The following is a 15368-nucleotide window of genomic DNA, read 5'->3' as shown; positions in this document are numbered from 1 at the left end:
GCCTATCAAGGGGGGATAGCACACGTTAGATCATGGTATAATAATATATAAGGTATGAATACAGTGTAGTTTAAAGTTTATGTATACATATAAAACAGTAAGTGATTTCTGGGGCGCGGCTCTGCTGCTGACCCAGTGTCTCATCTATCCGTCTCGTGTCCTGTGTGCTCTTTTTATTTTTATTTAAAGTGATTGATTCTTTTTGTGGCAAAATGAAGTTCAGCGTCGGCATGTTGCTTTGGCTGGCCGTGTGCCTTCTCAGTGGTTTAATCGCCGAAGTATGGAGTTTTACATGGAAACGCCGGAATTCTTACCTACACGAGGGAACAGCTGTTGTCGACACTCGATTAATCCGGAGGACTCTGGTCTGGAGCTGAATGTCAATGTAGCACCCGTACAACCACTCTGTGAATTACTTAAGAATGGAGGGTGCTTGCGTTCGATGTAGTCAGGTGGATACCACGAAGGTGCACCTAATAAGTGTATTTGAGCTACACAACTGTTAATAATAAAATATTTTAGAAATAAGGAGACCCAGAGATGGTTTATATTTTAACAAAAAGAATAGGGTAACACCCCAGTTTAATTAGATCAAAGAAATCGACAAAGGAAATATAAAAGCTTTTCCCTTATCTCAATATTAACCCATAAACAAAATAAATGACCAAAATCTTCTCTGAACACTTGAATAATAGCCCCTTTAAGCTATTTAGCTAGCTACAATAGTTTCACTCACATATTTGAGACAATATAAGTGGTATAAAAGTTTGGACTAAATCTCTTTCCACACGGGAAAATACACAGAAAGCTTTAAAATAAACAAAACAATACCGTCAAGTGTCCTAAAACAGATAGCAAATGTAGTGGTGGGCCATTCACACATTCACACGCGTTTCAGTTTACTCACGGTCCCGTTTTACTGAACAGGGAAAAAACATGTTGCGGGCCTGTTTGGGTCTCGCAAAACATTGAGTGCGGTGAACAAACACTTGAAAAAACATTGAGAGCGTCGAAAACTTCTGTCCAGCTGTTCATGTACGGTGCGATTAACCGTCAGTTCCGCCCAGCAAAACACCACGGTGGCTAGCGATCTCGACTAAACAGTTACCTCAGATTACAGCTTGTGCTCTGTCTCTCGTGCTCTGTCAGCTCACGCTCTGTCTCTCGTGCTCTGTCTCTTGCGCTCCGTCAAACGGGTCTTCAGCGTCGTTTCTCACTCTGTCTCTCGGTTCACAAACATCTCGAGTCCGCGGTCCACTTCTCTGATTCTCGGTCCTCCCGATTCATAAGTTACCCGCACTTCTTTGCGTCTTATTTTTTCTTCTCCCGTGCCTGCGTCTCGTGCTCCACACGCCGGGTACAGTTGGAAGCGCGGAAAAACTAACTTCCAGCACTTTCTCTCACCAGGTCACGTGCACCTCTTCCGCCAAACACTATTGGCTATACAGCGTGAATACTCAAATACACTTAAATACAATTAGTAACATAAAAACAGTAAAAATAAAGTAATAAAAAGTTAAACGGCCTAAAACGTCTGCCAAATATTATTTAACTAAATAACATAAACTTTTGTTTTAATTACTGAATTACTGATTACTAAAATTAAATTTCATGACTCAATAACAGTAGTATTTTGATATTTCGCGGATTTTCTCCTCTCCTATTGACGCTTGCTGGTTGGTGCGAGGTGCATTCTGGGTTACCTGGCTATCTCAAGTCCACACAAGTCACCTCTCGATGCATCCTCGGTAAACGGGGCGGATCAAGAACACATCCGGGGATTTGAAGTGGACTTGGCTAGATGTGAACTTTGAATTGGAACAGTACTTCGGCAGCGACTGATGACGTTTCACAAGTCCACAAGAACACAAGTACAGACAAGTACGCATATTGAGAAACGGCTATCGTCTTTTAAAAATCAGGAAGTATATTGCCTACAAAAACGACTCGATTGGGACTACAGATGGGTTATGGTATGTCACTAACCCACACATTTGCATCAACCCCTCCCTCAGAATATGGAGAAAATGACATGCGCATATTTCTGTTGCACGTCGACTCGTCGAGTGTGTTGTTCACGCAGCTGTCAGGTCTTCTGTGTTCGGGCTTCCCATGGACGCTATACTTCCTCAACAATGGATACAATTTATGTTTGATTATGTTCCTGAAAATGACGCTCGTAATCTAGCTCTCTGTCTAACACCGGATTCAACAAGAAACTGTTTCTAAAACATGAAGCAGTTTCGCCTTTACAACAAGAGGCAGCAGTGTTGAGCCACAATCTGTAAGTAGGCTAAGACTTCATCATTTTAAATGTATTTGCATGTATAATTCCAGACGTAACCTTGTGTTTTTTTGTTTTTTTTTTCAAATGCCAGCGCTGGCTTTATAGCCACTACTAGTTAGCCTATGCTATTTTGTGTCTACGACAAACGCGTACAAACATTATGGACCTGAATTTTCTATAAGTACTAATGTTGTAAATGTATTTTTCCTGTATATATGCTTTATGACGTTATTTTCGATTTGATCAAGAACGTAAACATGCCAACGCTGTTTGAGCATGACATTATTTTTTAAGATGGCTCCTGTCTGTATACACGAAGTGAACTGTCTTCATAAAGTATCTTCTTATTAAACGGTCTGTACACTTACAAAGTTCTCAACGCTTCGTTTTGCATGTATGGAGCCTCATTATGTTACTGCGTTAGTGTGGGGCTATTTTGAGCTTTGTTAGTGGTATAAACTAGCGATTTCTTTTTACTTAGTCAATGCCCCCATTACTAGCATTATACGCTAAACAGTTTTTAGAGATAAAACTCTTTACATTCGATTATCACGAAAACAAATCTCAGAGAACGGTTGACTATGTACCGATGTCTTATTAGACCAAAGGTTCATTGTTTGCCGGAGTTCTCCTTTAAATGTAAAAGGGAGAAGCAAGTTGCAGAGAATAGTAAACCTCACTTCAAAAATCATAGGGACAAGTCAGAAACAACTAAATGTACGAGGAAGTTCTTGGGAAAAAAGCCTTTAAAATAGCAAAAGACCCCACTCATCCACTCAATAGGGAGTTTGAACTTCTCCCTTCTGTCAGACGTACAAGGTACCTAGGGCAAATCGTAATATCTTTAAAAATTCTTTAATTCCTAATGCAATCCGGATGTTGAACACCAAGTCTCGTTGATGCATTTTAACGTAATTGCTACTGCTGTGCTGCATTTTGCCCTGAAGTTGTCTGTCTGTTAGTGTTGTTGTTCCTGTTGTTGTTTTTGTTGTTGTTTGTTTGATTGTTGATTTTATGAGACCGAAGGCAAATTTCCACATTGTGGACAATAATAAAAAAGAAATGAAATAACAATGCAGTACCTTAATGACAGAGTCAGCACCCAATCCAATGTCAGTGAGGCTTGCACTGAAATAGTTCTTTTGGTCATCAATGTCAAGTTTGGTCAGTTTAAAAGGAGTGATCTCTTGGAGTAGCTCCCTTTTGATGAAACGTCTCACCAGACTCCACAAGCTTTGTTATTCCATACTATACACGTATAGTTAATCAATGTGGTATATCCACTTCAAAAGTAATCATGAAACAAAAAATAGCCATTGAAAAAAAAGCTGAAATTCGATTATTGCCATTATTTACTTGGTCAAGTCTCTGCACAGAAATGGCAAGACTGGCTCATCAGTCTGGTATTTCTTCAAGAATGGACAAAACGTTCTGGATAACGCCAAGAAAAACTGAAGTTTGGCTAAGATCAGGGGATCTTTATTTGCTGCTTCAATGGTATCAAATGAAGAGGTTCCAGGGTTTGGTAGTTCTTTTCTACAGACTGCTTCCACATATTCTTTCAGCTTTGCCATACTTCAATGGCTCTCTCTGCAACAGGCAGATTTTCGACCCATCGGTGTCCACAGAATGAGAGCGGAAAAACAGATGAGCCATACAGTTTTGTATAATCTTCCCTTCTTGCAGGGACATTGTGAAAAAAAAGTGCATTGCTCTCAGAAGTTTCTCAATATTCCATGTGGAAAAGCCAGTCTTGAATGAGTTGTGTACTGTGTGAAGTCCACAGCTCCCGACCGAAATTAGCTGCCGACCTCCATGTAGTTCACCATGTTCTTGCTGGAGATTATTGAGGAACTTTAAGTTCACGTTGGGGCCATCCATACTGATGGAAATGAGATGTTTCAGGTCTAGGTGCACAGATTTCTGATAATAGAAATAAATAAATGATGAGATACCAACAAAAAATGCTGAAAAGATGTTATTGCATATTTGGTTATTGCAAATTTGCTTAAAAAAACAATACAAAAAAATCGGCAAGATTTTTTTAAAATTATTACTTGGACAACACTTACAAAAAATACAGCAAAAACAACTAGCCTAACTTACAGTTTTTTTCTGAATTGATAAAACACATTTCTTGAACGCATTACTCACTTTCTCAAAACCTTAAACACAAAACCACATGTTCACACCACATTCACATAACCTCTGACTCTTCTGGCAAAATCAAGCAATTGCCTCAAAACCATTTTACTTGTGCTCAAAATCACACAATTCTGTCAGATCATACAGCATGTCAAAATCATAAACCTTACAGATCATTCATTAGACACTACATCAAAAAATGGAAAACACAGACTTCAAAGCATGCAGTTACAGAAAAATATTTTGTAACTAAGTAAAGAAATTTTGCAATTAAAAAAATATAATGAAAATACAGTAATAAGGTGAATAAATTGTATAGACCATTTCACAAGATGTAAACAACACTGGTCCAGAAGCACTTCCTGTTTCAGTTTTTTAACACTACATAAAAGCTGGGATAAAATACAACCAACAGAACATTTAAAACTGAATCAAAAAGTTAAACAAACATCTTTAAGATGTTTTCTTTACATGTGAAATAAAGAAAACAGTTACAAACTGAAACAGGAAGTGCTTCTGGACCAGTGTTGTTTACATCTTGTGAAATGGTCTATACTGCAAGTATAGTATTGTACTGAATATTGAATAGTAGGCCTATCAAATGTCTGTATTCACCACTTGCATACTGTGAAAATACAGCGACCCAACTATACAACAGTCAAAAAGGTTGCAGTAAAAAACTCTCAATGAAAAGCATATTACAGTAAAGTACACTCAGAAGAGTTGTGCGACTGCAGAATCACGGTCAGTGAGAGAGATTGATTCTGCTTCAGCATCATGTCTTCATGTTGGTCCGCCCGGAGGAGTTTCTCCACATCTCAGACTATGGAGCCTGATCACATGAAAGTTCGTATCTACAGCTCGAATGTCATTTCTCGTGGCATTTATACACCAAAAACAGTTTTTGCGTGTATATGGTACACGTTTTTCGCGTGCATATGATAAGCACTTTTTGGCGCATACAGTTTTTTCCAATTGCTAACACACTAAAATGACATGCACAGCACAATTATTTAAATGGCCACACAGAGAGCAAAACTTCTTCTCAAGTTTCCAAAAGTCTAAACACATTTTCTGCACACACATTTTGCATTTCATAATGCCACTTTTTAAATGCACTGAACACAGTTCTCTGCATAAGACACAACAATCTGACATAAAGTCACATGTTTGCCATTTCAAAACACAACCACTCAAAATGACACTACATGAGTTAATTGGCCAATTACATGTGCCAGCTGGCCAAACACATCAATGGTTAATTGTTAACACTTAAATCAGGATGTAAGCACTATAAAAACTATAAAACTATAAAAAAAATATATTTTTCTTGCAACTTTTTTTTTTTTACTGTAATTTATTTTCAGAGGGGCGGCAGTGGCTCAGTGGTTCATGTGGGTTGTCTACGAACCGAAAGGTTGGTGGTTCAATCCTCGGTTCCACCTGACCAAGTGTCGAGGTGTCCATGAGCAAGACACCTAACCCCAGCTGCTCCCGACGAGCTGGATGGCGCCTTGCATGGCTGACACCGCCGTCGGTGTGTGAATGAGTGTATGAATGGGTGAATGTGAGGCAAATGTAAAGCGCTTTGGTGGCCATTAGGTCTATGAAGGCGCTATATAAATGCAGTCCATTTACCATTTACCATTTATTTTCTGGAAGTTTCTTTTTCAGTTTACTGTTTTTGTAAGAAATTTTTTTTTTCAGTCCCATGTAAATATTTCTGCTGTGCATATTATGTTATGACTTGTTTACTGTAGTGAAAAAATAAAATGAAGTTTCAACAGCATGTGTGTATCTGCAAATATTTCTGTGCATGTGAACAATCTGATACATATTTTACAGTTTTTTTTCCAATTGCTAACACAATTTTGCAAACTAGTCTGGTTTTATCAAAATACTTAACGTACAGTTTTTTCTGAATGCTTAAGCACTAATCGTGATTCTTGTAGCACAATTTCTAAAACTATTAATACATATAGCAAAACCACTAACTGAGTGCAAAACTAAAAGCACAAAAACTGCTTTGCATTCAGTTTGCAATTTTGTAACACACAGTTTGCAAAACTGTAGGCACAATTCACTGCACAACACTCTTTTTTGCAGAACTTTAAACACAACTCACTGCTTACACTCTATTACCAAATTTCCAACACACTCCTAGCAAAATTATACACATATGGCTATCATTAACACTATTTTGCCAACTGTCTGGCTTACTTTCACATGTGAAAACTGTTTTAGATAATTAGTTCACTTTGCAATCAGCCTGCTATAAACAAGCCACAGGTAAGTGTTGTATCTCTGTTTTAATCAAATAAACACACAGACGCACTCTGTTATGATTCTCCACTTTCTTTATCTCTTCTTCACTCTCGTTATACAACACTTACTTTTCAAACCACAGCGCCTTCTAGTGGCAACCGCTTACAACAACACCAGTAATACTGATACATCCCCCCTTTTCTTGGATATAAAACCACATGACTTACAGTTTTTTCTGATTGCTTAAGCACATTTTTTGTAACTATTGGCTAGTTTTGCAAAACTCTACACACAAATAAGAAAACCTTTCACCCAATTATCAAAACATTGTAGTTCTCTTGCAAAAGCAAACACAGCTAGATTAACTCTTCACACCTTCGGAAAAATTGTGTTTTCGTATCAAACAGTAAACACAAGCCATCAAATACTAAGCACACAATGTGCCAACTACACACTGATGGTATGAATACAAAACACATCTGGCTTTTGCTGTCTCTGTGTACAGATGTCAATTTGAGGTCATACTTTTGTCATAGTGTCATGTAAACATACAAGGATACAAACTTCAAGTATTGGTGTTTATTCACACTCATAAAAACAAAGACAAAGTCAGAACACAAAATAGTAATTTTACAAAAAAAAAAAAAAAAAAAAAAAAAATCAGCCTACATCATGTCGTCTTTCTGGGTTCGGCTGCAAAATTACGTCGACATCACATGCAATATCCTCCAGTCCAAGGCACCAGGGAAAATATGTCCTTGAATGCCGTATCCAGGCCTGACATGATGCCTGGTCAATATCTCCACATGCCTCCTCCATTGCCTGTAAAAGGGCTACCTGTTGATGAGGATGACGGTCGTACACTTTCCAGAACTCCTCAATGGGATTTACGTAAGAATGGAGAGTATGGAGGGAGGTTGAGTGCCATGAAAAATGTGTGGTCTGTAAACCAGTTGCGGACTAACATTGTCCCATATGATGACATATCGGGTATGCTCTTCAACTCCACATCCTCTCCCTCTGCCTCCTTGTCCTCTTCTAGCTCCTTCCTCCAACTTCTTCACCTCCACGTCCTCTCCCTCGGCCTCCTCTGATTCTCACTCTTACTGCTCCTTCCATTGTACTCCACACAGACAGCTTACCTGTGGCTTATTTATAGTGCTTAGGCTGATTGCAAAGTGAACTAATTTTCTAAAACAGTTTTCAAATGTGAAAGTGAGCCAGACAGTTGGCAAAATAGCGTTAATGATAGCCATACATGTGTATAATTTTGCTAGAAGTGTGTTGGAAATTTGGTAATTGAGTGTAAGCAGTGAGTTGTGTTTAAAGTTCTGCAAAAATAGTGTTGTGCAGTGAATTGTGCCTACAGTTTTGCAAACTCAGTGAGTGGTTTTGCTATACGTATTAATAGTTTTAGAAATTGTGCTACAAGAATCACGATTAGCGCTTAAGCATTCAGAAAAAACTGTAACTGAACATGTTTAAGACTAATTCTGTATTACAGTTTTTCTCAATTGCTAAAACACAATTTCTGAAACATTGCTCCGTTTTCTGAAAATATTAAACACAAAACCTTATCTTCAAGCACTATTTACAAAACAGCCTCAAAACAGTTTTACCTGTGTTCAAAATCAAACACTGCTCTCAAAACAGTTTTACCTGTGTTCAAATTCAAACACTGTTCTCGAATCATAAACAAAGTGATCAAAATGCTATACACTATCAAGCAGTCAGTAAACAATACACCAAACAATTTAAAACACATTGTTCAAAACATATAGTTCTCAGGGAGAACTATATGTCAAAACAAATTAATTTTTTATATAAAAAAAAGGTAACACTTTATTTTACGACCCGCAAACAACTGTGTAAGTAAGCAACTGTGTAAGCAACTGGGTGGATTTTTATCGTTCTAGGGTGGTTTTGCTCACACACTGCCAACACACATTTATGTTCAAACACTATGTAAAAGTGAATTTTCCATAATAGGTGCCCTTTAAGTAATCTAGTAAGAAAAGCCAATAAATTTAATTTTTATCATAGTATATATATATATATATATATATATATATATATATATATATATGCGTGTGTGTGTGTGTGTGTGTGTGTGTGTGTGTGTGTTGTTAGGGATTAACAGTTAAGGACCCAGAACCAGATATGAAGAATGAAGACCCGGAGTCAGAATTATAAAAATTTAAAGAACGTTTTACTGAACATAGTTTGCCATTTCATCAGCAGAAGTCAGCTTCAAGACTCACTCAGGAGTTCGTAGGCCGCCCCCCTTACAGTTACAACAATCACAGCAGTTATATCATTTTCAAGGTCTAAGCTACGTCATTGCTTACACGTTGAATTATTCTCATTGGCTAAGATATAGATAAACAGGTAACACTTTAAAATAATGGTCGGTAGTAGGTAGTACTGCATTAACACCTAACTTAATACTATTAACTAATATGGAAGCAATATTAACTAAGCAGTAAGTAATAGGTAATTTAGTACAAAGGTAGTTCCTTGGTAGGTATTTGATCGTTACTAAAGAAATATATCCTCATTGAGAACTACTTGTGAACTAAGAATTAATAACCAATTAATTACTAATCACAAAAGTAACATGTCTAAAAAGCGAACAATTGTGGGGGTTTTATACTCTTAACATGGTCATAACATTTCAGAAGCATGTGCCTCAAATGGGTTCTTTGTGGAAACCAGTTTATAGTTTATATATCCCCCCAAATACATTAGCTAGGTTGAGATTGTGACCACTACTCTTGCCAGGATGGACGCATGTTCTCTGTTTATTTAAAACTTAAACATAAAATAATCCTAATAAAGACAGTTTTTAAAAATAAAATAATTAGGAAGTGATGCTGACACTCTCATGATTGGATTAGTTCACTATTATGAGCTCTATTGAATGTCAGTCACATATATCTCAGACTCCAAAGACCTATAACTTTATGTTACAGTAGCTGCCTGAGGAGGACTTCTCTTTAGGACATGAATATAAACATTGATGTTCACTTGTCAAAAACAATTAGCATCTTTAATGAACAGTTTTACAGTTTGTTAGAATATTAGTGCCTCACAGAACCTGTACAGTATGTGTCAAATATAAAATTAAATAATTTGTATCATTTGTGAAAAAAATGTTAACTCCTCAATAACTACTTAAGCGTTACCTTGTCATCCCGCAGGAACTACTAGTGATGTGGCCCATTATTTTAAAGTGAAAAACATGTTAACTCCTAACTAACTACAAACGTTACCTTGTCATGTTTACAAGGTAACGCTTGTAGTTAGTTAGGAGTTAACATGTTTTTCAAGGTAACGCTTGTCATGTTTACAAGGTAACGCTTGTAGTTAGTTAAGAGTTAACATGTTTTTCACTTTAAAATAATGGGCCACATCACTATTAGTTCCTGCGGGATGACAAGGTAACGCTTAAGTAGTTATTGAGGAGTTAACATGTTTTTCACAAATAATACAAGTTATTTAATTTTATATTTGACACATACTGTACAGGTTCTGTGAGGCACTAATATTCTAACAAACACTGTAATCTGGAAGATGTGGTTTTGCGCTTATCGTAACATATATGCAGCCAATTTCTTCATTAAATATGCTAATTGTTTTTGACAAGTGAACATCAATGTTTATATTCATGTCCTAAAGAGAAGTCCTCCTCAGGCAGCTACTGTAACATAAAGTTATAGGTCTTTGGAGTCTGAGATATATGTGACTGACATTCAATAGAGCTCATAATAGTGAACTAATCCAATCATGAGATTGTCAGCATCACTTCCTAATTATTTAAGGTTTATTTTTAAAAACTGTCATTATTAGTATTATTTTAGGATTAAGTTTTAAATAAACAGAGAACATGCGTCCATCCTGGCAAGAGTAGTGGACACAATCTCAACCTAATGTATTTGGGGGGATATATAAACTTAATAAACTGGTTTCCACAAAGAACCCATTTGAGGCACATGCTTCTGAAATGTTATGATCATGTTAAGAGTATAAAACCCCCACAATTGTTCACTTTTTAGACATGTTACTTTTGTGATTAGTAATTAATTGGTTATTATTTCTTAGTTCACAAGTAGTTCTCAATGAGGATATATTTCTTTAGTAACAATCAAATACCTACCAAGGAACTACCTTTGTACTAAATTACCTATTACTTACTGCTTAGTTAATATTGCTTCCATATTAGTTAATAGTATTAAGTTCGGTGTTAATGCAGTACTACCTATTACTTCATGCATAGCTACTTGTTAACTACCGACCATTATTTTAAAGTGTTACCGATAAACACAGTAATTTTCCACACATATTCAGATAGACGAAGCATATCTCCATCGATGATGCATCTGACATTCAGAGGCACGTCATGACCTTCCAGACTTGGGTTGCTGGCGCCAGTATGTCCAGAACAACAACTCATTCAACTTCCAATAATGGCAGTGGTTCCTTAACCTGCAACCAAGAAGACTAACACTAAACTAGACTTTAACAAAGAAATGGTGCCTTAAACTGTTGGCTTCAATTACCCCTTTATATTTTAACACTCAAACATAAACCAAAATCCCTATTTCCCTATTATTTTCACTGTTACCGCATTCACATAGGACCATAGCAAATAAGAGCTCCTATCAAGGCTGAAGAGAGTCTGAGCGGCTTATTATCAGTTAAGTGTACCAAAACATAATGGTAAAACATTCACTCGTTTGGGAGAAAAACAGATAACATTTGCTCCTCAGAAAGCAAATATAGAAAGAATACATTTTAATACAACAATTAAAGTTCAATATAGCAATGCTCAATATAGCTTTACCATCGGTACAGAGAAGTATATCGTATGTGTTGGATAAATGTGTTCACGACGCCTTTAGGATCCACAAACCTTTCTCCTGAGACCAGAGAAAGAGACAAACGGCCTTGTGCACCTAAAAGAAGCTGGTGACTTACATCAGCATGCATAAGAATATTATAATAATATAATAAGAATATTATTTCACAAGCAAAAGCACAAAGAATAAATTTATATGTCAATAAATGATTAAGTAATAATGAATATACTTAATTATTGATTTTATAAAAGAAATACATAAGCATTCAAAAGGATATGATATATATGCTGAAGAGGCAAGGGATTTGACCACCCCTTCAGTGCGTTTAATGTTTAACCCACAGATCTCTTGTTTTCATGAGGAACACACTGCCATTCAAATATTCACACTGACTCGTCACATGGGCAAACACATTTCACACAGTTTTACAATCAGCAATCAGAGCTTTAGCATAAAATACCACAACCAAAGAGAGGATGCAGCATAGATATTTTTTTATTTCTTTTTTTACTGTAACAGCATACAAAAATCTGTTTTGTATGTAGACCACGTGCATGTGCAACTTTGTGTTGGTTGGGGTGTACAAAATGTGGGATCTATCTCCCATTGATTTTGTGGGAAAAATAAAATATATTGTTACCATGTATTTATGTGTTCTGGGTATAAAAACATATTGTCAAATATTTTACAACACACTTATGTATGTAATGTCTGTAGTAAGTGTAACACTGAACAAAAAAAGGCCTAAGTCATTATGATGAATGGAGAAGAAGTGTTTTACATTGATCATAGTGTTTTACATTGAGCACATCAGTGTTCAACTGGTTCTTATAAATGTCTATTCAAATGATGGTTTGTATGTGTCATTTGAAAACAAAATAACATTTTGAGAATATATAACATTGTTTTGAATGTAAAGTTTCATTTTGCACTAGAATTGAGAGGTTTTGCCCATTGTGTGAGTGTTTTTAGATTTGTGAGTAGAGTTCTGGGAATATGAGGGATACTTGCAGGAAATGTGTGTAAACAATCGAGAAAAACTGTAATTTTTTTCTGTTTGAGATCCTCCCAGGTATCTTCATCAATTACATTATTTGTGGCACCTGAGTCGATTAACAGTGTTAGTTTTACTCCGCCCACAAGGAAAGTCAACCTCTCTGACATTGTATTCTCTTGGACAACAAAAGCATAATCAGCTTCCTCCACATTATTTACACGGTTCTTTTTTTTTTGCTGTTTCGTGCGACACATCTTGGAAAAAATGGTCTTTTCCGTTGCATTTATGACATACTTGACCCCGAGCAGGACATATTTGGTCTCTGGCTAAATGGTCCTTGTCTCCACATCTGTAACATTTCCTATCTACTTTTTCATCTGTTCTCTCTGCCGGTCTGTTTCTGGTGTATCCTTTCTCTTTTTTGCCTCTTATTTTGCACAAATCGATTGACTGCACCTGTTTCAGGTTTCAACGACATCACTGACATCTGTTCTTCAATTCTCTCAGACTGTGACGCTAAGGCCCTGTTTACACGAGAACGATTCCGGGTGAAAACGTAAAAATATTTTTTCGGATGTGCCTTTCATTTACACGCCGATGGCGTTTTTGGGGCTTGAAAACGCATAAAAGTGAAACTCCAGAATGGAAATCTGAAAAACGCTCCACCGCCGCGTTCCCGTGTAAATGGTAAAAACAGAAAAGTCTGTCTGACTGTGAGGGTTGTACGCAGGCGCACGGGCTTGGTGTTGTTGTAGCCTGGCAGACTGATCTCATGAAGTAGCGTGTGTATGACACGCCAATTCGTATTTCCATTTTTGGCGTGCTATCAAGACGCATAATCGCCTTTCAGCGTGTTTATGAACGCCGTTGACTTAACGTTATATAAATATATGACTTACCTCAACCCCATCCCTAAACTTAACCGTCACTGGGGTTAATGGCATTTATGACTGGGGATTTGACTGCGTGTTCGGACACGCGGAATGACGCGGACGTTAATGGCGTAGACATATACGCATACACGCGGATACACGCGGATAGCTCAAAATGCGTAGAGATAACACGCCACCTGGTGCGAAAGTGGCGTATATGTTTACGCAAAAGTCATGATGTCATGTTGAGCCTGGAGAGCATACTACATTGAATTTCACAGACTTTTGCGTCACCATCTGCACGCGGATTTCACTCCCAAAACGCTCGCCTAAACGCAGAATAAAAAGTGATGGCGCAACGCCACTTTTTCGTTTTCTCTTCAGAATCGTTTCCGTGTAAACATAGCCTAATTCCACTGAACGAGCGAGGGCCAGATTCGGACCTTCCTCTAATACTTTCCGACGAACATAATCTGACATGCATTTGCTGAGAATAGCGTCTCTTATCTGATTGTCTGTGTCTGTTTGAAATGCACAGTCTTTTGCAGTTTGCCGCAGGCAAGTAGCAAATTGTTGTATCGTCTCACCTGTTTTCTGAGTCAGCATGTGAAAAGCTTTTCGGGCGAATGCTGCGTTGACTTGAGGCACGAAATAAGAGTTCAAAGCGGTAACCTCCAAGCAAAGTCAGTAACCTCCCCCGTGTTTTCCAGAGTTGAAAAGACATCTTGTACATCTGGTCCCGTGAGGTGCAGCATTAAAGCTCTTCTCCGTTGTTTAGTCGTGTCCGACACATCCTCTGTGATGAGGAGTCCTTTCCCATCAGCAAACAATTCGAAAGACTTCAGCCATCGCGTCCATCCTGGCTGGGTCCGAAAAACAGTCAAAGTTCTGGATCCCGCTTTTCTCTGTCATTTTTCTGTTCACAACTTTAGATGTACTAATTTTCTATGGTTTTTCCTTGTCGCCAATGTTGCATCTCTGTTTTAATCAAATAAACACACTGACGCACTCTTTTATGATTCTCCACTTACTTTCTTTATCTCTTCTTTACTCTCGTTATACAACACTCACTTTTCAAACCACAGCGCCTTCTAGTGGCAACCGCTTACAACAACACCAGTAATACTGATACATTACAGTAAGCTGTCTGTGTGGAGTACAATGGAAGGAGCAGTAAGAGTGAGAATCAGAGGAGGCCAAGGGAGAGGACTTGGAGGTGAAGAAGTTGGAGGAAGAGGATGCGGAGGTGAAGAAGTTGGAGGAAGAGGACGTGGAGGTGAAGAAGTTGGAGGAAGAGGATGTGGAGGTGAAGAAGTTGGAGGAAGAGGACAAGGAGGAGCAAGAAGAGGACAAGGAGGCCGAGGGAGAGGACGTGGAGTTGAAGAGCATACCCGATATGTCATCATATGGGACAATGTTAGTTTCCATAGGGCTGCTTTGGTCCGAAACTGGTTTACAGACCACCCATTCTTCATGGCACTCAACCTCCCTCCATACTCTCCATTCTTAAATCCCATCGAGGAGTTCTTTACTGCCTGGCGCTGGAAAGTGTACGACCGTCATCCTCATCAACAGGTAGCCCTTTTACAGGCAATGGAGGAGGCATATGGAGATATTGACCAGGCATCATGTCAGGCCTGGATACGGCATTCAAGGAGATATTTTGCCTTGGACTGGAGGATATTGCATGCGATGTGGACGAAATTTTGTGGCCGGACCCAGAAAGACGACATGATGCAGGCTAATTTTTTTTTGTGTGAAATTACTATTTTGTGTTCTGAATGTCTTGGTTTTGATGAGTGTGAATAAACACCAATACTTGAAGTTTGGATCCTTGTTTACATGACACTATGACAAAAGTATGACCTCAAATTGACATCAGAGAAAGCAAAATGTATTCATTTTGTATTCATACCATCAGTGTGTTGTTGGCAAATTGTGTG

General features: G+C 37.9%; 1 long non-coding RNA gene and 1 pseudogene across 1 annotated transcript in view; one reads left to right on the top strand and one right to left on the bottom strand.

The window, feature by feature from the left end:
• The window catches only part of LOC148977703 (uncharacterized), a 271661-nt gene that overhangs the window by 63943 nt on the left and 192350 nt on the right, over window positions 1–15368 (top strand). The gene's annotated exons all lie outside the window — the stretch shown is intronic.
• LOC148977706 (uncharacterized) lies at window positions 202–14814 on the bottom strand (annotated as a pseudogene).

This window comes from Pimephales promelas, chromosome 8, assembly GCF_988280905.1.
Source record: "Pimephales promelas chromosome 8, fPimPro1.hap1.1, whole genome shotgun sequence".
Classification (NCBI taxonomy): Eukaryota; Metazoa; Chordata; class Actinopteri; order Cypriniformes; family Leuciscidae; genus Pimephales; species Pimephales promelas.
Note: the sequence above shows the minus strand (reverse complement) of the source record. Positions and strands in the feature narration are given on the sequence as shown.